The following is a 27,990-nucleotide window of genomic DNA, read 5'->3' on the forward strand; positions in this document are numbered from 1 at the left end:
AAAGGGCTGAAGCTAGATTCCTAGCAGCAAGCAAATGGAGAAAAGGGATCAGGAGAAAGCAGCCATCGAAATGACAACTTGTAATAACAATCAACACCTTATAAACATTTTTTCCCAAAGCCTCAAGATATTGGCTGGTTTGCAAATGCTCTGAACTCTGTATCCTCCTGTAGAAATTTGAAATAGTCCGAGCTTGTATTTAACCTCCTCTTTATGAGTGAGTTGACAGAAAAAGTGGGGAATGCTCTGGAGACAGTCCAAAAGGTGATTGCCAACACACAGGCTGGAAAAGCTCTGAATCTTGGGCCAGGTCTACACTACAGACCTATATCGGTATAGCTACACCGCTCAGGGTGATGTAGTTATACCGACCCAAATCCCTATATAGACAACACTATGTTGACAGGAGAGCTGCTTCCATTGACAGAGATACTGCCTCTCAGGGCCTGCCTTCATATACAGCACTGAAGTGGAACAGCTGCACCTGTGAAATGCTGTACATGAAGACAAGCCCTAAAGCTTTAAATGACATTTAAAGAGTTGCTAATTATGATCTTGAATTAAGTCAATGGTTGGTTTTCAGGCACCCTTACTTTAACAGAGCTACCATTTAAAGACTCAGTCCCGTAACACAAGTAGTTCAGCGGGATAACCTGCTAGACTAGGGAATGCCACCGTTAGCAGTGGTTGCCACTTATTAATTGTTTGTATTGAGGTAGCTCCCAGAAGCCCTGTGAAGGTGCTAGGTGCTGTACAGATTATGTAAGTAAACACAGCCCCTACTCCAAAGAGTTTAAAATCTAAGGGTGTGGTAGCAGGATGTAGTCAGTCATGTACACTTTTTTTATTGACATAAATACATATCAGCTGTGCCTAAGTACCCATCAACATTTCCCTTTCCAGTCCTCTGACTTCCTCTAGGTATTGTGGCAGAGGAAGGAGAAAAGGGTCCTGGATCCATCTGGGGAGAATGCTCCACTTTTGATGGGAGAAACTGAGTAGTAGACAGCACAGCTGGCATCCTGGGCAGGGCACAGGTGCCAGAAGGTGACTCAATGGAGCAGAGAAGCAGGGGTTCACAGAGATGAGATGAGGACAAGAAGCGCGAACTTGACGTGGTGGGAAAGAGAGAGCCAGTGGCAGGATAAGCGGCACATGTATTTTTGCACTCTATTTTTTATTGTGCTGAGCATCACACCCTAGCTTCCTTCTGAATGGAAGCATTAGCATTTTGGCCAATTTGTGTTGTATTCTCATCACTAGAACACAATAGTTCACTTTATGACAACACCTTGGATCCATCAGCACTTTACAGCACCAGCGAAATACAGCCCAATCTGGGATAGAAAGCTGTAACCATGGCGCTGACAACAGAGAGCATGGGGATGGGCATGGTAAAAGAGCCTGAATATAGAACACAGCACAGTAGCACAGAAAGTGGAATGTTTTGGCCAACAACAACAGGGCAACCTCCTATGTGGATATTAGGGAAAGTACCCGCTACTGACAATGGTTGCAAGTGAACATGATTTAGCTATAAATATGGCCAAAGTCATTTTGTGTTCAGCACTATTTCAAAAACCACCCATAAAACTTGTTGGTTTGTCCATGTGTCTTCATTTTTACCGTTCTCAAAATGCAGCCTGGTAAAATGTTGGTGTTGCTGTTGTTACTCCTTTTGACCTGAGTGGCTAGTCAGTTTGGGGCACTGGGGATGTGCCAGGTGGGAGCTGAAATTGGTAATTGGTATTTCTATGATGCAATCTTGTTTATTTACAAAGAACGTACAAAGTCCTGTGTCTCCGAACACAGAAGGAACCAAGAACAAAAAAAGAAGCAGTTTCTTGGCTTACAGCCCCCAAGTCTTTTTAGCCAACACCTGTCCCCAAAGCGCTCTCTCTAGCGTTTTCCAGAATCATGCTGTGCTTACAGGTTCCCGCTGCTTGGCTTTCCTTGCCTCTGTTCCTCTTCCTCTCTCTCTGTTCTTATCTGTGACCTCAATATTTGTGTGTTCACTGGCACTCCCACACACACCTACCCAAAACAATACCCATCCGAAAAGCTCCTAGGCAGGTTCACACATGCCTTTTGTCCTAGGTGGGGCTTATGTTTACTGTTACGTTAACTGGAGGGTGAGTTCCCACCTATCAACATCAATGGGGTTTTAACATAAGCCATAATAAGGCTTCACTGAGCTCATAACAGTATACACAGTAGACATCATCAAAGTGATATGTAATGCAATCTAGTATAAACGAAGCCATTTCAAGACCAAATAGGCACATCCGTGCATTTTCAAGTTTCCTTTTGCAACAGTATATAAAAGAGCTAGGAAAATAGAACTTTGTGTTCTGAGATGGAGTAGCCTGAAGACTAAGAACAAGTGAGCAAGTGTCTATATAATAAATGATATTGGGGGAAAAGCATACAAGAGGTTTAAAAAGTGGAAGCATGTATAAAATAATGAGGTAGCATATGAGTTAATAAGATACATTGTCAAAATGATGCAAATCTATTCAGATTCTTGTAATAGCTGAAATGGTAAAGTGTTCTTTGGGTGAAAGCAATGCCGTTCCAGTGACACTAATATTTTACCAAGTGATAAAATGAGGGTAATTTATTATAATTTTACAATATTTTAACTTGTATCCTGAGAGGTTTGATTGCCTTCGGTACAGTCCATTTCACTCTTAATAATATTGATTTTGCTGTACATTTTTCTCACATTTCTAAAGTTATTTTCTTGACTTGGAACAAGATTTAAATTTTAATGCCGCTGACAACATAAAAGTCAAGTTTTAAGAAATCTTATTATGATAATTACATTTCCCCTGCTGGAAGCTAATGTGTGTGCTATACTGAAAAAAAAAACTTAGTTAGTTGGGGAGTTCTGAGAGAAGGAAAATGCTCTGAGAAAAGTTTTTGTGAGCTCATTTTAAATCTTAGAAATATAAGAATTTCAATATGTGTGAAAGGCTTCCAAGAACTGCTTGAGGATTGTTTTACTATGTTTTTGAGACATATCCCAGCTGTCAGTGTTTTGTCACTGATCCCTCAAATGCTTAGATATGGGCTTAATTTTACCCACATATGATGTCAATGAATGAAGTTAAGCATGTTAACTGAATTGGGGCCATAGACTTTTGAATCTCACAGTACCATGAGGCTTCCTGCTCAACTTGAAAACCAAAAATTCCTATCAAAAACCTTATTTGGCTAATGCAAATCAGAACTTGAAGTAAACAAGCAACATGAAAGGCATTTTTCACTATTAAAATCCAACTCTCATGCTTTGAGACAAAGGAAACAATAGAAGGGCGACTTTAATAGTTGCACGGTAGTTTAACATAACAGATATATCACCTCCCTAGTCTCACTAGTTAAAACTCTCCACAAGATTGAGCCACGAGATGCTCGTATTAGTGTGACTCACATGCTATCTAACAGTTTTTTCTCTAGTGCAATTATTTTCTGTCCAGCACATACCTTAATCCCTGCTTATTGATTGTGATGGGCAAACCTCAAAATCATGCCATTAAATTCTGATCCTTATCTGAACTGCTCCGGTTCTTCAGCCTGTTTGCAAAATGAGTCAGTTCTGTCTCTCTACATATATACAGATAAAAGAAAGGAAATACATGTATAACTCACTCTGGAAATAATGTTCTGGTTCTGATAAAAAGGAGTTTTGCTAAAAAATGTCTTGTAATATTGACCAAGTAAGTGCATGTTCTGCTTTAGGGGATATCCAGTCTCAGTTTTAATTGCCTCCACACACAAAATTGTTAAATTGCCCTTCAATGTAATTTCACAATGCATTTCAGTGAATGTTTACAGTCGTGTCTCTTTGGAATACCCATAACTGGAAGAGCACAGGAGTGTTGGAACAATTTATATAGTGGGGGTGCTGAGAGCCTTTGAACCAAACTGTAAACCCTGATTATGATGGAAATCACTTCAAGCCAGGGGGTGCTACTGCACCCCCAACACCCCTAGTTCCAGCACCCCTGGGAAGGACAAAGCGAGCTGCTGTGAGTTTAAACACTTCGCTTTTCCAAAAGCATTCCTTCTGAAGTCTTCCCGTGGTTCTTAGCTAAAATGTTTGGAGGACTGTTCCAGGGTGATTGGCCCCTTAAAGGGGAGATGGGGCCAGACATATATATGCCCCAGTTAATTAGCTGCTTCCCAGTCTGAAGGAGCAGGACTAAGGAGGAGGGTCAGGTGATAGTTAATGGGCATCTGGGTCTTATAAGAGGGCTGAGAGAGATCACTCTGGCAGCTGGTACCAAGTAAGCAGTCTGCCATGGAAGGCCCCGAGCCAGGCTCTGGGACCAGTGCTCCAGGGGGAACCAGTCTGGTGAGGGGAGGGGCTAAGTGCTCTATACTGGAGCAGGGGAAAGACTCAAAGATGACCCAGCAAGGGACGGGGAACAGGGCTCAGCGTGTGGGCGAACCAGCATATCTGGGACCTCAGTCTTGCGACTCAAACTTCCTCTGATGAAGCCTAAGCAGATCTGAGATGACAGAATCAGGACTCAAGGATCTTTTATGCAATTTCGTGTCGTCTTTGACAAGTTGGGATTTCCTCGGGGAACAAAAGGTCATTAGAATGACTTTGAAGGAGGTCCATCACCGGTACTTAGCTATAGAATTGACATAAGGCACTTTCCTTGTTCCTCCACCATTCACACTACATTTCAAAGAGAGATGAATACCGAGATATCCCGTGTTTACAATTCATTTAAATGCTAGGCTGTTCTTTTGACCTCTGAATTATCAGAATACACCATAGACAGGGACTGTTGATTACATTGTGACCCTACTCATACATATGTAAATACACAAAACCACAAACATTATCTCCGCACATGTCTTTTGAGGGTTCTTTATTTTGCAGGATGTTTAACCCTTTTTAGCCCTATGTCACAGGTATGGAATGGTATGTAGAGGAATACTGATCCAATGGAATATTAGTGTGTCTCCATAATTACTGTACCAGTATAAGCCACACAAGTTTAAGATGTATATCAGAATTGATTATAGGCAGTTCCTGTGAAACTTGTTGCCAGGGGATGTTGTGAAGGACAAAAGTATAACTGGGTTCAAAAAATAATTAGATAAATTCATGAAGGATTTGTCCATCAATGGCTATTAGGCAAGATGGTCAGGGACGCAACTCTATGCTCGAAACATCCCTAAATCTCTGACTGAGACTGGACAAGATGGGATGGATCACTTGACAATTGCCCTGTTCAGTTCATTCCCTCTGAAGTGTCTGGCACTGGCCACCAGGGCCGCCCGGGGGGAGGGGGCAAGTGGGGCAATTTGCCCCGGGCCCCACAGGGGCCCCCACGAGAGTTTTTTCGGGGCCCCTGGAGTGGGGTCCTTCACTTGCTCCGGGGGCCCCAGAAAACTCTCGCGGGGCCCGGGCTTCTTCTGCTCCGGGTCTTCGGTGGCAGTTTGGTGGCAGCAGGTCCTTCCACTCCGGGACCCGCCACCAAAGTGCCCTGAAGACCCGCAGCGGGGGGTCCTTCCGCCCCGGGACCTGACGCCGAAGTGCCCCGAAGACCCGCGGCGGGGGGTCCTTCCGCCCCAGGACCCGCCGCCGAAGTGCCGGGTCTTCGGCGGCAATTCGGCGGCGGGGGCCCCCTGCCGCCGAAGACCCCAGGTCCCCTGAATCCTCTGGGCAGCCCTGCTGGCCACTGTTGGACACTGGGCAAGATGGACCGTGGGTCTAACCCAGCGTGGTTGTTCTTATGTTCGTCTTCAAAAAAGAAAAATGAAAGACAGCTCTATCTCTGCCTCTAAATCGGTCCAATTTTTATTTCAATATTTTGAATCCTTTTGGCCCATTCATCCTTGCTCTTGTGGGTAAAAAAACCAACCAACCAAAAATACCCCATTTTTTTGCCTAGTATTAACAAATAGGTTGCTATGGTAATTTGATGATCTAGGTGTTAAGCCAGAGGCACTAGCTCTCTGTCCCCAGACTTGTTTTTCTTTAATAAATTAATCACATTTAAATTAAACATATGAATGTATTTCATGTCAATTAATTTGCACGTTAAGCTGGCTGTTTGCTTAGTTTCTCTTTTGCCACTCATCCTGCAACATTAATTAACTCCACTGGATACCACAGTCCATCGCCGTCGTTCCCAGCTATCTGCGCTTACAAGTATGCGATGCTTACAGTGGTAATAATCAATGTCCAAAATAATTGCTTTTCACAGGTCTATAGTCAGCTGTCTGGTCAGATATTTAAGCTGTAATGAAACGGTTTCGGTTTCTGGAGAAATGATACAGTTGAAATGTACTGGGAGCAGGCCAAAAGCAAAGCTGATAATGGGGCCGTGTATGTGCTTAGCACATTATGGTTTCATCTGTTTACCCTTTTCGGTGGCAATTCCTGCAGTATTAGCACCATCATGCTCGCTCCCTGTCTTCTTGCTTCGGAAGCGGAAGGCTTGGGTTCCCCCTAGCAAATGTCGGGGATTGCTTTGCAATAAGGTAATAAAAGCAGGGAGACAAATTGCTGTGGGGAGAATGAAAGAAGAGCATTCTTTGACATCGAGCCGGTCAGATGATACAAGAAGAACTCAGTGTCCATTCACCATTGTTTGATGTTCACAAAGATTCAGCCAGCACTGGGGATTTGTGAAAATATTCACCAATTCTGAAAGTTAACAAAAATGAATTTTTTTGTCTAGAGATGAAGGTTAGCTAAGGGTGGGTTCTTAATCTGAGCCGTCCCAGAGTTTAGCAGCATTTGAATCCAGGGCTTTGGTTCAGGGTGATATCTATCATGTGCTGACTGGCTTTCTCCTTCCTAAAATTTAGCATGCTTAGCTCAGGGTATTTCCCAGGGGCAGCCCTGATGGGCAGCCAGCAGCTCAAACAAAAGAAGAGAGAGACAGCAGGGGGAGGTGGTGAATGGCTAGAGCTGAGATGAATGAGAGTATTTTATACCCAGTCTCTGATCCATATTTGTAAATTGTAGAGAAACAGATTACGGATTAGGCGTCTATAGGAAGTTCTTATTTACATGAAAAGCATGAGGACAGCAGAAAGATCTGTATTGGTCTTTTTTTTGAAGAGGCCATATGCTTTCTAAATGGTTGGACTCTAAGCATTAGTCACAAAGTGATTTGTTGCATTACTCCACCATATATGCCTTCCCTGGACCTTTTCCTCTTTCCACCTACTTATTTGTTTCTCTAATAAAAATGGCTGTTATGGAAATTGCATTGATAATCCACTTCCCATATAAGTTTCTTGGTCTTTCCTAGGGTATCGTCAGGTAACGATGCAGTCAAAGAGCTTGTTTCACAGCCTGCCAAAGTCACAGAGCAGGTGATTCTGAGGACATGGAAGCAATAACTGCTGGGGACTGGAAGGAGGCACTGGAAGCATTTGTTTAGAGGAGCATTTGCTCACAGAGTGCTAACTTTCCTGGCAGATGACTTGTAATTGTATGACGCTGTGGGTTTTTTCCACAATTAACTCCAAAGCATAACAAGGAACTACTGCAGCATGTGACAAGTCAGATGTATAGTTTCTTGTCATATATTGGGAAACTCATCACTACAAGACACTAGATCCTATGCTGTACTTGCTGCAGGAAGTTTAGAGAGCAGTGTGATAGATGGCTTATAAATATCTACCAAAGATAGAGAATTACCTGTGTGGGAGGATATCCTCTTTACACACTTGCCTTATTCCTGTCTGTGCATGTGCCTTTTATTCTCATATTCAATCCTGCACAACTTCAATGAGGCTTCTCCAGTGAGCTTTAAAAATACTGGAGTCAAGCTGCCATAGAAACTCATTGCATGGTTATATTTTATAGTGGTTTCTACATTGGCTTCCCACTTTCGATACGAAGATCACTAGAATTGACAGCTCTCAATGAAGATAAAGTTACAGGAATATGCCCCTGCCTTTAGCAATATGTTCTACCTGTGATTTAAAAAAAATAATCTGTGTGAATGTTGCTCTTGGAATGGTAACTTTTTTGTTGCCAAACCTTCTCCCAGCACGTTGGAAGCATTATTATCTAATAATAATAATAATTAATGCAATGAAAATCCTCTTATTGTGATGATTTCTCTCTCTCTCTCTCTCTCTCTCTCTCTCTGATTTATGAACCACTGAGTATGAATTTTTAAATGAAATGTAAACTTCATTAAAAGCCTTTAATTCCTAGTTAACCTTGTTCCCGGGCTGACTGCAGCTGGAAGATGGAAGTGTTTTACTCTTTCTTCCCGCTCACTAAACATTCAAGAGTAATGTGCATTGTGAATCTAGGGGGCTATATTAATGCCAAACATAGGCATGCTCTTGGACCACTTTGATTATTGGACTGAGTTATTAGATACATGAAGAATACCTTTTAAATGTAAATCCATTCTCTCTCTATCATAGACAAATGTGCTTTGCCTTGAACTTGTAAGCAGAATACATAATTTTTGATATACTAACTGGAACTGAATGAAGCCAGTCCTTGGGTGAGGGGGAGATGCTCATGGTTTTAAAGCAGTTGGAATATAGGAGAATATCATCTGGCTAATTAGCTTGAATGTCTTTCTTAGTGAAGACTTTTCTGATGCTTGCTAAGGTGCCCAGATGTTTGCAGTTGTTTTTCTCAATAACGGACTTATCTTAGAATAAAAAAAAGTGCAACAATATCAATTGGTCAAGAATTAATTATTTTTTTAGTATTTATGTTGTGGGGACATTTATGTGCAAACTAGGGTGGGGCTCTATTGTTCTAGGCACCGTATAAACATATTGTTGACCCACTGTGGAGTGGTGGTAGATGTCCAAGACCTTGCAGGTTGGCTTCCTGTTGGAGGAGAAATACATAGTGTAGAGTCTGGCTATATTCCTAGTGTAACTTGTTTATATACTAGTCCTTAAATGGAGGTGGTTACAAACAGCATGCAGTAATTCTTTCCTTCACGATTCACAGCCAAAACACCAATGCCAGGTTCCCAGGGAGGAAGCTGGTCTTAAGAATTGACTCTAGTTAGATGTCAAGACAAACTCATCTGCTGCTTGCCCCAGTTCTCCGCAAAAGAGACTGCATCATAAAACCAACAATGCAGCAGTTCTTCATAGCCTGAACATTGCTTGCCCACTAAGGGGAAAAAAAAAATCAAGACTGTGTAACAGGGCCACTTGGTGACTCCTGTCATAACATCATAAATGAGTCCCTTCCTCAAAGATCTCATTGTGGGTGAGATTTCAAAAGTGCTCTGTGTTGGCCAAACTCTTCATGAGGTAAACTAATACTGAGAGCTTTTGAAAATCTTACCCAACAGCTACATTTGAAGAAGCACAACCCAAACATATCAAGTTAAACAAATGGTACAGTCATAAGGTTTCTAGCTGAGAGGTGGCATGATCTTGTGGTTAGGGCCCTGGACTGAAACTTGGGAGAACTGGGCTCAAGAGAAGATTTACACAGGCACAAATGGGAGTTAGATGTTTAACTCTCACTGCGTTTCAATTCCCCGTTCTGCCACAGACTTCATGTGTGACCTTGGGCAAATCACTTACCTTTCTATGGCTCAGGTCTCCCCTCCCCCACTTCCCCATCTGTTTAGAATGCAAATACTTTGGAAGAGGAACACTCTTACTGGGTTTATGTGCCATGCCTAGCACAGTGGGGCCCCCATTCTCCATTGTGGTCTCCAAGAACTACCAGACTTACTTCACCCTGTAAGTTGCACAGATAAACGACTAAGCTTTCCATTTCTAGTATGTAAGGAGTTTGGCATTTTAAATCTGAACTCGAGGTGCTGTATTTGTAAATGTTCCTGTCATTGTTATAATATGAATCTCAATATTTCTTTTCTTTCTAATTAGATGTTTAATTGCACAGATTAATGGGAAGCTTAAAAGTATGAAATGGGTATAAAGTATAACAGTAATAGCTGTATTGTACAAAGGTATATGCCATCAGTGGAGACGTCCAAATATTGCGCATTGTAATTCCAGGTATTTCCTTGGGGCTATTGGACTGTTCTGTGTTAAGTGACTAGGTCCATTGTAGTGGCTTTCATCGGTCCAATAATAATGGGTAGGGATATTTCAATGGTCATCATCTTTAACATAGTCTTTGTTGGTGACTAGATTCCACGCTGATGAGCGCATTAAAGATGCACTGGTATGATTGTCTGAATGCTCTTTTAATTTGGGTGGTGGGAGTGGATTCTGGAGGAGGAGCTACGACTAAGCTGTTGCTGTGGAGTGGACCAATTCAAAGGGGTTACCTTTAGGGGAATTGCCACCACAGGCAGTGCAGGAGTGGTACAAATATGGGGAGTGAGAGCAAAGGGAAGAAAACTAAAAGGTTTTGGGGATTGTGCCCTGTAACATTGTGAAATAGCAAGTGCAATCTCTTGCACTTTTCAAGATTTAAGACATTTTACAAATATTCTATGCATTGAATAAATGCATTTATGCATTAAAATTCAGCCCTCTGTGTGGGATCCTCTAGTCTAGTAGAATAACTTGCCCACAGAAAAAATAAAAAATGTTTCCCTGTTCTATCTTTTATTACCAACTTTTCCCTTGTGTTTTCTGTTTCTCTTACTTTCTTCTCTTCTTTTTGTCAAACATCTTCCTGGCCTGCATGCAAAAGAACCCTAAAACACAACACAACCACACACCACACCTTTGGAAATAGGAGCTGAATAATACTTTGACCCCAAAGTGCCTCAGAAAGATGAGGCACTTTGGGGGCAAAGTATTATCCTTAGAGTGTATCATAATAGAAATGACCCTCCTCTCTACATAAATCTTGGCCCGAAGAAGTTATCTCTCTAGCTTTGCAAACAGAATCTTCCCCCACCAGGTGATATCTTCAACGGTGTTCAGTTTGCCCTAACTCGGAAAGTCAATACTAAAGCCCCTGTTGATTTCAAAGGGAGCAGAGTTTGGCCAACACTGAGTGGGCTTGAAATATCTCATCCTCAAAATGCTTTGCAAGCTCCTAACCTGGTGTCCTTGCCTGTCTCCATTCAAGCAGGAGGAGCCCAGCCTGCAAATTAATTGGGAGGGAGGACAAGGAAGGGGAAAGGAATGGAAGAGAGGGAGAGGTGAAGGAAGGACAAGGAAGTATTTTTGTCGTGATTCCATTAATTCATGAAGTGCTCACAGGTACCACCTAGTGACAGAGTTGTTTTATTTTGACTCTGGTTCCCATCTTCTTCTCTTCCTGCCTTACGTAGCCCTACCCACTTGGGGAACCTGACAACTGGTTTCTGAAACTACTATTTCTAATCACTTGTAAATGCCAGGGAAGAAATGTTCCTACAATATCTTTCCAACCCTGGAAAAGTTTCTGCTGAAGTCCCTGAAGGAGAGAGAGCTTTGCTTAATCCTCTTAAAATTGATACTAGTGCTTCTGTTCGTTCTCTTGCTAGAGCTCTGCTTGTTCTCCAGCCCTCTCCTGGCTGCTCTTCAGCGACCAGGAAACAACATTAACATTTCTGCAGCAGCGGGTTAGCCTGGTTCCATTTCAAGAGGCCGGTGCTGAGCATGAGAACTGGCACAGCTGTGTGGGGAAGAGACTTCCCTGAGCAGCATGGGGGAAGCTTATACTGCCCCTAGCCTGGCTGTATCTGTTCTGTTGTTAGACATTGTCAAGGCTGCTTCCCCACTTTGAACTTTAGGGTACAGATGTGGGGGCCTGCATGAAAACTTCTAAGCTTAACTACCAGCTTAGATCTGGTCCGCTGCCACCATTCCCAAAATGCTAATTCCCTTCCCTGGGAAGCCTTGAGAGACTCTTCACCAATTCCCTGGTGAATACAGATCCAAACCCCTTGGATCTTAAAACAAGGAGAAATTAACCATCCCCCCTCCTTCCTCCCACCAACTCCTGGTGGATCAAGATCCAAACCCCTTGGATCTTAAAAACAAGGAAAAATCAATCAGGTTCATAAAAAGAAGGCTTTTAATTAAAGAAAAAGGTAAAAATCATCTCTGTAAAATCAGGATGGAAAATAACTTTACAGGGTAATCAAACTTAAAGAGCCCAGAGGAATCCCCTCGAGCCTTAGGTTCAAAGTTACAGCAAACAGAGATAAACACTCTAGCAAAAACGTACATTTACAAGTTGAGAAAACAAAGATAAAAACTAACACGCCTTGCCTGGCTGTTTACTTACAAGTTTGAAATATGAGAGACTTGTTCAGAAAGATTTGGAGAGCATAGTACTGTACACAGGAGGGCTGTTATCCTTCCCTTTATAGTTATGACAGACATCTTTGGTCTCCAGGGCAGTGGTTCTGGAACTAGGGGTGCTGCTGCACCTCCTGCCTTGAAGTAGTAATAACAAATACCAAATACAAGGTTTCCATCATCAGAACCCCCACTATAAAAATTGTTCCAGCCCCCCTTTCGGGGCTGTCAGTCCATTAAGGTTGAGGAGACCATACAAAATATGGGTGACCAGGTCAAGATGATGGGGGCAGATGGGAATGCTGGGAATGTGGGGGTGGTAAGTATTGGATACTAGAATGATAGGTGTGAAGAGCATTCCTTCCTCCCCTTGGCTCCACTTCAATCTCTGCCCTTTTCTCAGCCACATAAAGTGAGTGAGAATATGCATCCTGAAATGCATCTTTAGTGAAGAGAGCTGTATTCTTTTATGAATGACTGTGTGGTGTTAGTCACAGGAACACCGTCTCTGAGGGCTTTGCGAGCATTCATGAATTTGACCATCACAGTGGTACTTCCCTTACTCTGAAGGGTATTGTGAGGTTTGGTTAATTAATGTTTCTCAGGTGTTCAGTCAGTCAGGGGCATAGCCAGGCATAGATCCAGGTTTCCTGGCTCCCAGTCTTATGCCCAAACCACAAGAGCATCTTTCCCCTCTCCTGTTCTGTGTTCATATTGTTTGAAGTAGATGCACCTGCCTTTGCCATTCCTAGGGATATATACCATGATCCTCAAACTGGTTTGGTTTTGGCATAGGTTTGGTTTGGCTGTAAGCTCATATGTAAGTTGTAGTAGGAAGGACAAGTCTTCAGCCTATGGTCAGTGGGAATTGCTTGTTAGTGGCCTACAGACACACACGTCACATGGTGCTGGCTCCTCATATCCAGCTGCTAAATTGCATTAAGAGACAGCTTAAAAAAAATTAAATCCTTTCCTAAAGATTCTTTTCCATGTAACAAATTGCTGTGGTTGCCCCCTTGGTGTTATCTGATTGTGGGAGAGCAGGCGGGAGAGCAGGTGGATCACAAGCAATGTGGATCGTCATTGTGGCAAATCCCAAAGGGACTTGGACTCTTTTCAGATCTGAGCCTCACCCAGATTGATCTCTGGCAAGCTGTTCAAGGTGATCTGATTGTATTCTGTTTATGTCCATCACTGGCAATGTTGTGCTATCAGAGCTTTTGACACCCATGTGATGGCTGGCTGTGTAGCAGCATTCCTTGGTACATGTGCCTCGGAGTTTGTTGGTTTTGCATTCTAATAATCTGTCCATGCCAAGAAAGCCATCGCTGTGATCATCTTATGGCAAAAGTATGGTCATTCCCTGCAGAAGGAATATGCACAGTTAGCATTTCCTGAACCATTTAGAGATATTTGTCAGAAATTCTTAGAGAATATATTCTGTGTGTGTATTTATTATACAGACACAGCTGATAATGATGCCATTAATTAAGGTCGCACAATACTTCCCATTATAAAACTCTGTTTTCAGTTGCTTATAGCTTTGCCGAACTTTAACAATTCAAGCTGAATTTCCCAGGCTGGGTTTGTGTCTCAGGCTGATTTTTTTTTTCTGAAGTTTTAGTTTAAACTATTCAGATATTTCCAAGAATGAGATTAGGGGAAAATTGAGGTGTTTTTTTTTTAACCTATGTTAAAAAATATTCTTAGAATCTTTTCATTGAGAACATCTCCATGTGTTAGAGCAGACACTTGAAATTTGGTAAAGAAACCGCTCTGGTATTAGGGATGTGTCTTGCTTTTCCGCCCAACCATGATCAAGTTATGAGGCTCTGAAAATCTCAGTTTGCACATGCTGAGCTTTAGTGAACCACATTGTATTACTGTATTCAAAATGGTGATGAGCACAAGCTGCGAGTTATATAAAATTGCAGCATCTGTTTGTGTTTCTGTCTCTTTTTTTTTCATGGCCACATGTTAGCAAAAGTGCAACAATCCACAGATGGAATGTGCAAAAGTGGCCTGAACGTGGGTGCTCCTTGCATTTAAAAAGAAAAATAATAATGCAGAACTGGGTGGAAAAGGTTTTGTTTTTTTTTTGCAGAAATTTTTGAATTTTCATTAAAAAGCCACAACATTGAAAACGGAAAAATTTTGCTCAAAAACTGAGGGGAAAAAATGGTTTTGGCCAAACATTTTTGGTTTTCTGTTTTCCAATGAAAAACTGAAAAAAGTTGAGAATAACAGACATTTTCCAACAACATCTTAATTTAGTTGAATTTGGAAAAAAGGTTGAAAGAAAAAATTTCAGCTAGTCCTGATTAAATAGCAACTGACTTTGCATGCACAAACTTTGGTCTTTTGTCCATACAAAATGAACCAATTTCCACCCTTTTGACTATTCTTCTGAAGACAAGGGATAATTCAAAGTCCCTATCCAATTTCTTTTATATTACCAAATTAAACTACAAACCTGGAGATAAAGGGGAAAATGGCAATGGGATACAGCACTCATTTTCCTGACTGATTTTATGATGTTAAAAAAAACCTTTTATACTCTGAGTGAGTCCCTTTGTCTGGCAGAGAGAAAATATGATTATTCGTGAACTTGCTGATATACTCTTAATAATCTGTCTCATTTGGGTCTCTCTGGCTCTTTATATACTGTCCAAATTATGGCTAGATGACTGATGTACCTGTTCAGAAAAAGAAGCGACCCCAAACTTTTACTGAGATTTGAAAATCTTAGTGTTAGTGGCACATGCTTTACCCGTAGAGTTGATAAAGCCTAAAAGTCCTAAAGTCTGTAAATTACAAGGTTTTGTGGTTTGCAAAATTGGCTAGAGTCCAGACCTCCTGCTCACCCTCCAAACACAAGGATGATTCAACTTTAAAAAAAAAAAAAAACAACAACAGTCTGCTTTGGACTTGGTGTTGAGGATAGAAGATTCCCAAGAAAATCTTTGATACAAGGGGATGCCAGGTGTATTATATTTCCAATACTCTAAGTCTCATTAACATTTTTCTTCTATTCCCTGTGTTCATTCTGTCTTCTAAGCAGAACACCCCCCAAAAAACTTTCAGGTGAACCTTTGAACCTACAGGTGGGTTCAAAATCAAGAAAAAACACATCCGCTCATCTCCAATTCAGCCTACGTACAAAACAGCATCTGCGCTGACCTAGCTCTGCACTGGAGAGCAATACTCTACTGGATCAATGATCTGCCAACTAAATAGCCTCTAGGTACCATCTAAGACTACTAATAGCCTCTAAGTAATAGAACAGCTCAGCTTGGATGCAAGTCTATCAGGTCAAGAACTATTTACTGTTAGACGCTGCAGCATCACGGCATGCCTTCAGAGAGAGCACCTCTAGCCAGTATCTAATAAACAATGGGATGGGGAGAGGAGAATGAAGTCTTGCAACCTGATATTAATATCTAATATTTGAGGGCCAATTGGCCAGAGACAGATTTAAGCTTTAAATTCTGCTCTTAATTCACATCAGTAGGCTTGTTTTGGTAAGCCGAAGGCAGTATTTTAGGCTGTGTCCACACAAGAACTGCTACAGTGGCAGATCTATGGAGCTGCAGGTGCACCACTGTAGATGTTCATTACGGCACTGGGAGGGGTTCTCCTGTTGTTATAATTAACCCACCTCCCTGAGGGGCGGTAGCTAAGGTGATGGAAGAAGTCTTCCTTTGACCTAGGTCTGTCTACACTGGGGCTTAGGTAGGCTTAACTATGTCCCTCAGGGGTGTGTATTTTTCACACCCCTAAGTGACGTAGCTGGGTTGAGCTAACTTTTTAACATAGACCTGGCCTTAGAATGGAGGTTGAAGGTTGAACAATAGCATGAGCTGCTGCTTTAAGTCAGAATCCTGCTTTTCATATGCAATTATTAGTTCATGCATTTAAAGTTCTGCTCAGGATGAATGCACCTTTGTGATAAGAAGTATTTGTTTACTATGGCCTCCTAAGGGACAGCAGGTCCATTTAGGTAGTTAAACAGTTATACCAATATGCAAACATACAATTAAGATTCTAATCAAATACTTACAATTAAATCATTGTGCAAACTTAAAGAGTTTTCATATAATTAAAAACCTCTACAATCAAGTTCAAAGCCAAGGTAATATAAGCCCCTTTGTAATCCGCCTAATCAGAATTTTAAATTCCACTCAAGAATTTGTACATTTTATATCCTCCTTCGAAACACTGTGATGCCAAAATGTACCATCTGGAAAGGGCTGCCAGACGGAGTTGGTCTTATAATTTGTATCATTCACTTACATTGCCTCATATGCTTCCTAAGGATTTGTTTGGCTGCCAATCTGAAAAGTGCTAATCTTCTAAGGATTAAAAGGGTTAAAAAATAATAATCAAATAATCTAACGAGTGAGAAATTTATGGACCAACCTGCAATTACTGGACTCTACAGACAACCACAACCCTAAATAAATCAATATGCCAAAGGCTTGCTAAAGGCTGCATGGCCCACGGAAAAGATTCAGCAAAGAACTGAAGAATATGCTTAACTTTAAGTATACGTCTAAATCCATCCCTATTCAGCAAAACATGCAAGCCCGTGTTTCAGTCTTATCTAAATTAACAGGACTCCTCACATGACTAAAGTTAAGTACATGCCTGGCTGATCATTGTTTGTTTATTTTGTTTGTATTACCATAGCAGCTAGGACCCCAGTAACGGACCAGGACCACATTGTGCTAGTGCTGTACAAACACAGAGCAAAGAGACTGTCCCTGCCCTAAAGAATTTACAATCTGGGATGGATTTAAGTATGTGCATTGCAGAATCAAGATCTAAATCTCCCCTTCATTAAACGTACAAATTAAACCTTGTCTGGGGAAGAAGGCGGGGTTAACTTCTCCTGGTGATTTGGGAGTGTTTTGGTAATTGGATTATTAATTAAACTAAATGATTCCCATTCATTGGAGCATCAGGTTTCATATTCAAGGCTTGTAAATAGACTGTATTTAGTAGCCGTTATTAGGTAGGGAGTAGCACCAGAGTCAGACTGCAGTGCCTTTGGTTAAGAGTCTGTGAAGAGAGTAACCAGCCCATGGTTTCATTAAATCTGTCCTTAAGGGAAAGTTTATGGCGTATGGATGAGGTAACTCAGGTGCCCTGTGCATTCTCTGTCTAACACGTGGTCTACACCCAAAACGTGGGTTGACCTAGCTACGTTGCTCTGGTGTGTGAAAAATGCACACCCCTCAAGAGACATAGTTAAGTCAACCTAAGCCCTGTGTAGACACTGCTAGGTCAATGGAAGAATTCTTCTGTCAACCTAGCTGCCCCCTCCCCTCAAAGGGGTAGATTTATTGCAGTGATAGGAAAACCCTTTCAGTTACTCTAGCTAGTTTCTACGCGACAGCGGCGTAGCTGCAGTGCACCACTGTAGCACTTGGACTTGGAGTGTAGACACACCCTAAGCGATAACAACGGAACTGGTCTCTTCCCTCTAACTGCATCATACAGAGCACAAGGGTCTGACAAAAACCAGCACAGCTGTCTGATGCACCTTTGGCTGGGAGCATTGGGAACTTACAGTTAAATAAATGCACGTCTCTGTCTTTTCTAGTCCACTGCCTTCCAATGTCTGCTGAATCCGATCTCTCAAATGGGGGGTTTTGCACACAGTACACCGACTACTGTATTTTCTGGCGTATAAGACTACTTTTTAACCCAGGAAAATCTTCTCAAAAGTAGGGGGTCGTCTTATACGCCGGGTGTCGTCTTATAGGGCGGGTGCTGAAACTTCCGAGCCGGACTGGAGAATCTGCGGTCGCCGCATATGGTGGGGGGAGCTCAAAAACGGCCGCGGCCGCATCCCCGCCCGATGACGAGGTGAGGGGGCGCCTCACCGGGAAGGTGTAAGTGAAGGGCGGAGCAAGCTGCAGGCGTCCGGGACGCCCGGGGTATGGAAAAAAGAGAGCGGCGCTGTGCCCAGAAAAACACGCCTCTTTCACCTGTCTGGCCCGCCCTTGTATCCTATTACCGTACCTCCTTCTCTGCCTCTCAGATCTCGCTCCTGAGGACTGCAGTGAAGCGGCGCAGGCGCGCATGTGCGAGATCTGAGAGGCTGAGAAGGAGGTAATAGGATACAAGGGCGGGCCAGACGGGTGAAAGAGGCGTGTTTGTGCTACCGCTCTGATAGTCTTGGAGACAGGGAGGGCTGGGCAGGCAGGGAGAGCTGACCAATCCAAGCAGGCTTTGTATACAACAACCAGCCAATCGCCGGTAAGGTACATCGCTTGCCGTGATTGGCTGGTTGTTGTATACTGGGTACCACATACAGTACAGCACCAGTATCTGTACCTGTTCATACAGTATAGCACCAGTACATACAGTACAGTATACAAATGTCCAACAGTCAAAACCCCATCATGGCTCAACCAGCAAGAAGAAAGAAATATGAAGCCAGTTTCAAACTTAAAGTTGTAAACTTTGCCATGGAACATAATAACTGTGCTGCTGCAAGACAATATGGAGTAACAGAAAAGATGGTTCGGGACTGGAAAGCAAATGAAAAAGCATTAAAGAGTATGCCAGGGGGTAAGTGTGCATTAAGAAGAGGCACTCCACATTGGCCAGAACTCGAAAAACATGTAGCAGACATGATGAATGAGCATCGCCAAAACGGTTATGTAGTGACACGAAATAAAATACATTTGTTTGCACTTCAGTGGGCCAAATCTAACCCAGATCACAGCAATAGATTTAAGGCCACTGTATCCTGGTGTACTAGATTCATGGGAAGGCATAATATGGTACTGAGGCAAAAGATGAAAATTGCCCCAAAATTACCTGCAGATCTTGATAGCAAAGTAAATAGTTTCCATCGATACGTAATACAACAGCGCACTAAACATGGCTATGCGTTAAGTAGTATTGGAAATATGGATGAAACTCCAATGAATTTTGATATGGTTGGAAATAAAACTGTCCATCAAAAAGGTGAAAAAACAATTTTAATTAAAACAACAGGACATGAGAAGTCCAGTTTTACAGTGGTACTAGGATGCACAGCTGATGGTGCCAAACTGAGACCAATGATTATTTTTAAAAGAAAAACAATGCCGAAATTCAAGTTCCCTGTTGGTTGTTTTGTACATGTGAATGAAAAAGGCTGGATGGATGAAGAAGGGGTAAAGCTATGGCTTGATAATGTATGGAGCAGGCGACCAGGTGGACTTATTCAAAAATGTAGTCTACTGGTGAGGGATATGTTCAGGGCTCATTTAACTCCCAGCACCAAGCAAATGCTTGCAAGACTAAACACAGATGCAGCAGTTATTCCTGCAGGATTGACATCGTTGGTACAGCCACTGGATGTGTGCCTAAACAAGCCATTTAAAGATCGCATTCAAGAACAGTGGAATGAATGGATGGTTAGTGGCAAAAAGTCATTCACAAAAGGAGGAAACATGCGTGCTCCACAGTTGGATGTTTTGTGCAAGTTTGTCATAAAAGCCTGGAATGATATTGATGCAGAAACAGTAATCAAGTCTTTCAAGAAGTGTGGCATATCAAATTCATTAGATGGTATGGAGGACGACTACTTGTGGCAAGATGAAGAGGAAGCCGAAGCTGAGACCACACCATCTGATACGGAATTCGATCCATACGATGACTGCCTTACAAATGTATCACAAGATGTCATTGATGTACTTATGATATCAGATGACGAACAGGAGGATTTGGAAGGCTTTTAAAGGGAAACTGTCACGCCAGCAAAACCTGTAAAAATACCGTAGCTTGCAGTTATGATGGGCGTTGCTAACTCGCCAGGGACTTGCCCGGCACTTGCTGTCTCTCTCTTGTTTGTTATCTTCCTCCTATCATCATCAGTTCCAGTTTGGTTGACAGCTTAGAAAACAAACAGCATGGCAGCTCCCATGGGTTTATTGTCTTATCCTTCCTTTCAGCTTTAGAGTGAATTAGGAAAAGTTTAATCCACTTGCACTGTTTTATGTTTACATGTTTGATGACAAACAGCCTTATGTTTATAAGTGACAGTTTTCCTGCTAAGTACCTGCATGTCATAAGCATTTGAATTAAAATTACCATATTGAAATCAAATCTGATGTTTTTTTAATTTTTTTTTGGTGTGCGTTGGAAGGGGGGTAGTCTTATACGGCGAGTATATCCCAAACTCTATATTTTAACTGGAAAAGTTGGGGGTCGTCTTATACGCCCAGTCGTCTTATACGCCGGAAAATACGGTAATACCAAACATGAGTGCCGTTATGATCCGGGTGATCTGGATATAAACTGATTGCCGCCGGGGTCAAGGAATTTTATTTATTTATTTGATCTGTACATTAGCGAAGCATTCTTGCCTTCGTGCGTTAGGCAGGGTGTTTTGCTTTTCTCCAAAGTATCCTGTAGCAATGGCTGCTGGAAACAGGGATGCCATATCTAATGGCTATTTATATTGCAGAGCTGGTCGAAAGGGAAGTTGGTGAATTTCACTGTTTCCCAACACATGTTTTATTTGCCAGATGCTTTTTGCAGCATCCAGCTCCCTCTACCACTGGTGGAATGCTAGAGGAGTGAAATGTTGTTTGATGAATGTTGATATTTATTTATCAAGGGGTCAACAGCACAACAAGGCAATAATGCAAAACACATCCTTACCCTGCGGAGTTACAGCTGAAGGTTCTGATCCTGCAATTGCATCCATGAGGGCAGATCCTTGCATCTGTACAGATCCTATTGACGTCCATGGTACTCTGCACAGATGCAGGGGTCTCTCATGAGCATCCCATTGCAAGTTGATCTGGGTTTAAATTTGAAACTCGTCAAATATATTCAACAAACACTTTTGTTTTCTACCTGGCCTGGCCCAAAGCCCGCTGAAGTCATGTGGGAGTTTTGGATCAGGCCTCTGTAAGTCCTTCAAGACGTGAACCATAACTTCTGTTATGTGGTGTGAAGAGCCACATGTCTGCCAAATAATAGAGGGTAATAATGGGCCAATGGTCTGGTCTGATGTGACAGCAGTGGAGGTACCATTGTTGATGGAACAATGGTCTGATCTAGCAAACCCCCCTCCACTCAAGGACAGATAAGGGTAAAGATAGAGCTGAAATATGCAGAAGTTTCTTCAGCGGAGAGACGTTGACCCTCCCAAGTTGGAGTATGGAGAGCAGCTACTGACACCGGAGGGACTCTTCCAGTTGCAAGAAGCAGCCCGGCAGTCAAAAGAGATCTGGGCTGTCTTCCTGCAGCTTCTGGAACATCAACAAAAATGGGGGGAGGTGCCGTTGGACCTGCAGAGGTGCCCTCACAAGAGGGACAAGACCTAGGACTGACTAACCCAGAAGTGGAGAGTTTCTGGTGAATGGCTGACTGAAGCTCTCATTTATATGTTCATGTTGTCTTTTTCTGTTAAATAAGTGAGACCCTCTGAAGAGGGCACTCTTTAATACTAGAAAGGCCGGCTTGGGCTTATTTGTACCCTAGGTGAGGGAAACGGAGGCAGGGCTCACCTGTGGTGCCACTCTTGACAGCAGGGTTCATGCCAAAGTGACCTCAGTACCGTTACGTACATAAATTAATTGTATTATGGCTGTAATTGTAGTATGACTGTAGAAAAATATTGGAGATTGGAGTATAGTGAGAAGGAGCAGGAAGAAAAGGACATGGAGAACAAAATCTACATAATTGATCACGGACATCCATAAGATAGGCCAGAAATGGCTTTTGGGTATAATGTAAATAACAGCCCTGTAATTGACTAATGGAAACATCAGCTGTACAATTAATTGCTCTCTGCTCATGTTGGACAAGCACTCCTTTGATCTATACAGCATGTGCAATTTCATATTTGTTTTTAACTGCAAGTCAAATGTGGTTGGAGAAGATTAAATTTTTATCAGGCAGCAGGACACTTCCAGAACATTAAATATTTCCATCTGATTTACAAGTTTCCATATTAAGCCCTCTGATGCCTTGAAAAATGGTGCATTAAATGTTCCACCTAATCAAGCTGACTCATAGTTTGCAGCAGTTTGTTATTTTGATGGTTCTAGTCGGATTTTTCTGATTAGCTAATTCTGCTAATAAGCGAAAGCTATTGCAGTTTGTATGACAATACAATGCCTTGTTGGGCTGGGTTTAGATACTGAGCTTGTCCTATGACTGTTCTGTAGAGATCCTAGTCTACATGTCTCCCCGTAAATGCAAATACACTCTTAGTTCTGGCCAGTGCTAAGGTGGGAGTCCTGATTGCTGAGTAAGCCAGACATGTCTGAACTAGCATCGGTATCCAATGAGGCACAATATGGCATCATCCAGGAGGATAGCACTTGCAGTGAAGTTTTATTCTTAAGGTGTAGACAGTACTTCACTGGGGACAGGAGATGTCCCGGTACTTAATTTGTTCTAAACTAGTACACCCGAAAGAAAAATTTTCACATGCTATATATGTGCAAAGCAGTCAAAATATATTTAAATCACACATTAAAGCCACTGCAGATCCCCAGAACTATTTGCCCTTGTGCTGCCTTTCTGAAAAGGGCACAAAGAACTCAAAATCTTCAACTTCCATTGAGCAATGTCTGTCAGTGGTGTGCATGATGGAGTAGGAGGGTTCATCCGCCAGCCAGAGCACACACCTTGAGAGCAGTGGCGTTGTCCTGTGCTGATAGATGTTAGGTATCTTGCAGAGAGATTTGTAATGGGACCAGCATGGTCATCAGCCCCTAAATCTATTGTGTTCTACAAATCAGACTCACCACCATCAGAAGATACAGCATTAGAAGAAGAGTGCTGAACACTGTCGTGAACTGAGTAGACAAGTTAGAGTTAATAAAAAGGGGAATTCTTTGCTTAATCCTACTGAATCTCCCCTATCTAAAACTTGCTCATAAAAGATTGCTCATAAGAATCCCAGTGTTGAAGTACAGAGAACTTGTCTCTCTGAAGAACAGAAAAATAAATCCATGCTTACCTGAAAATTTCCTCTCTTCAAGTAGCAGGGTTCACAGCTCTGACCCACCTATGGAAACCCCAGAATTCATAAAGTTTTCCATTGTTCTGCAATGGGCATATAGGGGAAGATTTTTAACGGTGCTCAACTTGCACTGAAACTGGGAGCTGAGTGCTTATTGCCCTGAAAAGTCACGTGGTTAAAGCGAGCTGAAATGATCTTTAGCTGTGGAATTGATCAGATCAAGTGGGAAGGACGAGTACAGGCAGTTGCCGGTGCCTGCTTCCGACCCCACTGCTTCAAGCAGGCCAGAGATACAGTGTTGGCACCTATGAACCCTGTTACTTGAAGAGAAGAAAGCATGGATAATTTTTCTGTACTCTAATCTTCAGCCAAATGAATAGCTGTAGGGGAGAAGACAAATAAAATGCATGATGCTTTGCTCTAAGGAATGGATCATAAATCAAAGGCTATGGAATTATTGCATTTTAATGCTCTATCGAGACCTCATGCCTAGTACATTACATTGCAGCTGAACCCCTACCATAGCTTAGAAATGAAGCCGCTGCTAGGGGTGTGGGGGAATACAATGAAACTGTAAGGCTTTGGGTATGCTGTTTTCAAGGACAGCCCTGGGCAGCTAGCTGGTTGTTCTCATTTTTAAAGAGGAGGCATTTGGGAAGCAAATTAAAATAGCTGCTTTTTAAATGAAATGTTATATATTGTAGGAGGCCAACAAAATGATGGAACCAGCATGGCTCATGGGAGAAAGGAATCACCAAAAAGGATAAACTTGATGTAAGAATCAGAGCAGTGAGAAGAAGTTTCTAAATCGTGTGTCCAAAAGCAGTGTGTTAGCAAGGCAATTAGACATCAGATAGACATCACAAATGAAAATCAGGTTCTCAAGGAAACGAAGGGTTTGTCTACATGGAGATTTAGTGCGCAGCATGCCAGTGGGAACCTGCAGTTCCCTAGCTGGCTGCACACTAAGTTTCCATGTAGACACGTGTATATTATATTCAAAGGAAGGGCCAAATTCAGAATCTCTGCATAAGTGCCATCAACAAGGGTGCACCTCATTACCACAGACACAGCAATTAATGCGTGCACAAATCTTAACTCTCAACCATTTTATTTACAGCCTCTATATAGGTTATCCCTGCTAGGAACAGGTGTGATCTGCAAAAGGAGTGCATAGCTGCCATTGTCAGTGCCTCTGCTTAGGCACTTCTTGTTCTCTGAACTTGCTTCATTTTGTCTTTAAAATGCGGTGCCCAAACCTGCACGAGGCCCGGAATATTGAATCCAGATCCCTCGAACTTGGGAAGAGCCGTGTCTGAATTTCATCTCTCTCAGCTGAAGCTGAGCCGGAGCACCAGATCCAAAAGCCCTCTCGGTGAGGGAGTTCTTCACTTGTACTGTTGTATTAATTTAGATGGAATAAAGGGCCCAGAGAGTCAAAGGGGTTTCCCATGACCCTGAAACTATCCAACATTAAACGGTATTAAACAAGGTTTGAGGTTTGGTCTACAGGGATCTCAACTGGCTTAGTACGATGCCAAACACCGTATAAAACTTATGCCAAAGGTTCGAAATTTATTGATTGAAACACACAAAAAGAAAAGAATCCCAACAAGGTAAAAAGCATTGAAATCCAAATTGATTAATTATGCAAAACACAATAAAAACCTATCAAAGTCCCTTTTTGGAGATAGTGAATATTGGTTAAAGTCTTAGTCAGTCAAACAGCTTTTCTTGGTGGGGAAGAAAGAGGTTAATTCTGTTGTTCAGTTCCGAGTTGGGAACGATATTCACTTCCCTGCTTTAGGCCAAAAGGACAGACACCGAAGGGACAGAAGAGATAGCAGCATAGTAAAGACGAGGGAAATATGTTTTTTGTAGATGTTCTCAGGACACAGTGTGGCTGGTCAGTCATGAATGGATGCTTTGGTTTGGCAGGCTGGTCACGGCAGCTTTGCTTTAGACCCCGGCTCACCTTCCCTAGTCAGGGACATCATCAGGTTGGTCTGGTCAGGTCCTTCTCTTTCACTGGTCCTTTTCAGCAGAGCTGGATGGGCTGTCTCATCTCGCCATGCTGGTGCCAAGCAGTACAGTTGATTTCATGATCAGGTGAAAAGCTGAGAGAGAAATGGGACAGGAAGAGGATGGGGAGTGCGGGGACAGAAAGGAGCACATGAGGGAGGGGAAGAGAGAGCAGGATCTCACATGTATCAGTTTGCGGTCCTTGCTAATGCAGTGATGGTGACCATGTCCCCACAGGAGCATCAAGGTCTGGTGTCACAGTAACAATCCTTCTGCCACAACTGTGGTGATGGTAAAAAGTTCCCCTTTTTCTTCCCCCAAAGTCTTTTTCTTTACGGGCCCCAAAAAGGTGATGGGCGGAATAATCCATCCTCTCGTTATTTTGTCCACCAATTATGCCTTATTGCTGACACACTAAATTTGTTTCATTGATTTCCAATCCTCTACTCCTCTGGTTTACCAGTCATAATCTTCACACAGTGCCAGAGTGGTATCGGTAGCTCCTTTCTCTTTAAATTCATTCAGACTGTCTCCTTCTCACATCTTTTCTTAAACAGTTTTATATATCAGATCATTGTGACAATTCATGAACTTTTACCCACATTTCACCAGTTAGGCTAACAATTAAAGTAGGTCTGATAGGTCCTGATTATTACAACAGGACCCATCCCTAATTAGTGTGCCCAGTGTTGGTGTGCAGCTTCTTAAGGAAGTTGGTCATATAGATCTGAATTCCACAGCATCACCTTCTGCTGTGAGTTTCCTAACTGTTCATGGCTCTAATTCACGCCTGAAGGGTTCCTGAGAATTTGTGTGACTTTTTTTTCTGAGGGGCCAGCGGCATACAAGGGCACACCAAATCAATACGAGAAGAAAAAACAACAGCGAGAAGGAAGGAAGCAGCACTACCTATGGCTAGCAGCACATCTTACCTTCCAGTAAATTAATTCTACTTTCCAAGTGGCAGGGAGACAGAAGAGACTGTTTCAAATATATCAATCCAAAGGGCAAGATCATCTTCTGCAGAAGGAGAATCCGACAGACTGTGACCTCAGGAGCATCTTCAATCTACCACCGTCGCAGACATAAACATCTTCACAAGCACGAGTAGGAGTGCTGTATAAATAACTTAAAAGAAGAGAGAAAAAAACCCCTAGAACCTGCTTTCCTTTGTATCAGGCTGTACGTGTACTTGGACACATGAGCAATACATCCTTTTTAATTTCGCGAACATGCTGAATATTAGCAAACCAGACACAAAATGACAAAGGTTTTACGTCTAATTCAAGTGGTTGTTGGCACAGGCACTGGCTTCTTCATTTCCCCGGGGGTTCTGCCCCAAGCCCCACCCTTCCCCCAAGGCCCCACCTTGCCTCTTCCTGCTTCTTCCCACCCCCGCTCCATCCATGTCCCACCTCTTCCCACTCCTCTACCTCCCCCCAGAGCCTCCTGCATGCCACTGAACAGCTGATCCGTGGCGGGCGAGAGGTGCTGGGAGGGAGGGGGAGGAGCTGATCAGTGGGGCTGCCAGTGGGTGCTGAGCACCCATTATTTTTTTTCTGGGGGTGCTCCAGCCCCAGAGCACCCATGGAGCCAGTGCCTATGGTTGTTGGGGTGGGTGGTCAGAAGTAGAATGTGCATATATATAATTTTATATTTGCTGCAGTTAAGCAGATCAGATATTAAGTCACACGCTATGTGCAAACTATTCCCTTCGGCACTGATCGGAGCATCGAGCTGGGAATCAGGACTCCTGGGTTCTATCTGCTATATCTGGAGTGGAAGTTATAACTGAGAGTGTCAACCTTGGGGCAGACTGTCAAAAAGCAGGGCAGAGACCCCAAACTGGTGGTATCTATAATTAGATTTCATCAACCCAGTAACAAGTGTAAACTCCTAAAGCACTATAACTGTCTTACCATGGAGTCACAGACAGTCCCCTTGGGCATTCCAGTCTATTTTGCCATCCAAGCGTCTGGTCTTAGCCATAGATGGTTACCACAGATCACAAAATATTCAAGTTACTCCCAGTCTCAAAGAACCAGTCACTTTCTTCAGGCCAATTTGCATTTTGGATCTCACACCAAAGACAACTCTTGTAGCCATCATATAGTAAACTATCTAAGGATTTATTTACTAAGAAAATAAATGAGAGTGTTATTAGAAGGTTAAAGAAGGCAAGCATATATACACAAATGAATTACAGTCTATGGTTTCAAAAGGTGACAGAGTTGTAGGGGGATCTCTGTTTCTGTTTCGTAGCTCCGGCCCTGTGAGAGTGCAAACAGCAAAAGAGATGTAAAATTTTCTTGTCAGCTGGTTCTATTTCCTTCTTCCAGAATTCAAGCTGATGGGACAAGGCCTTTTGCTCATAGCCTCTCTACGGGTGTAAGGGGCAATTAATAAAGTCTTTGTATTATGACATCCTACAATGGCCCATTTAGTTTTGATAAGCCTTCTTGATGGACAGGAAACAATCCCTCCTGACTGGGTTCACCATTTCAGAGCAAACATATTTTACGGTTACAAAGCAAAACCTTAAATATTATAGCATGTGATAAAGATATTATAAGTGAGAGTAATGCATGCAGCAACTTACAAGCATTTCATAAAGTCTGAACACTAAACACATTGTTATAAGGCCAATACCCATCTTAACCATAATAACACACAGGTGAAACAGATTGGTTTCCAGCAATGAATTTGTCAGTGGTTGGCTGAGCCCCAAAGCCTTGGCAAGAGCTGGCACCTGGTCTGCCAGTGTCACACACCCCACTAATATCTTACGTTTTTTC

The 27,990-nt window shown here is 42.5% G+C and overlaps 1 protein-coding gene and 1 long non-coding RNA gene across 4 annotated transcripts in view; one reads left to right on the forward strand and one right to left on the reverse strand.

The window, feature by feature from the left end:
* The window catches only part of KAZN (kazrin, periplakin interacting protein), a 756,723-nt gene that overhangs the window by 65,065 nt on the left and 663,668 nt on the right, over positions 1–27,990 (forward strand). The gene's annotated exons all lie outside the window — the stretch shown is intronic.
* On the reverse strand, positions 11,945–26,499 carry LOC135976970 (uncharacterized). The gene is made up of 2 exons (XR_010594252.1): positions 26,128–26,499; positions 11,945–13,552 (listed from the first exon to the last, which is right to left on the reverse strand). It is a non-coding gene; the product is annotated as an uncharacterized LOC135976970 (long non-coding RNA).

Source organism: Chrysemys picta, chromosome 21 (assembly GCF_011386835.1).
Source record: "Chrysemys picta bellii isolate R12L10 chromosome 21, ASM1138683v2, whole genome shotgun sequence".
Lineage (NCBI taxonomy): Eukaryota > Metazoa > Chordata > Testudines > Emydidae > Chrysemys > Chrysemys picta.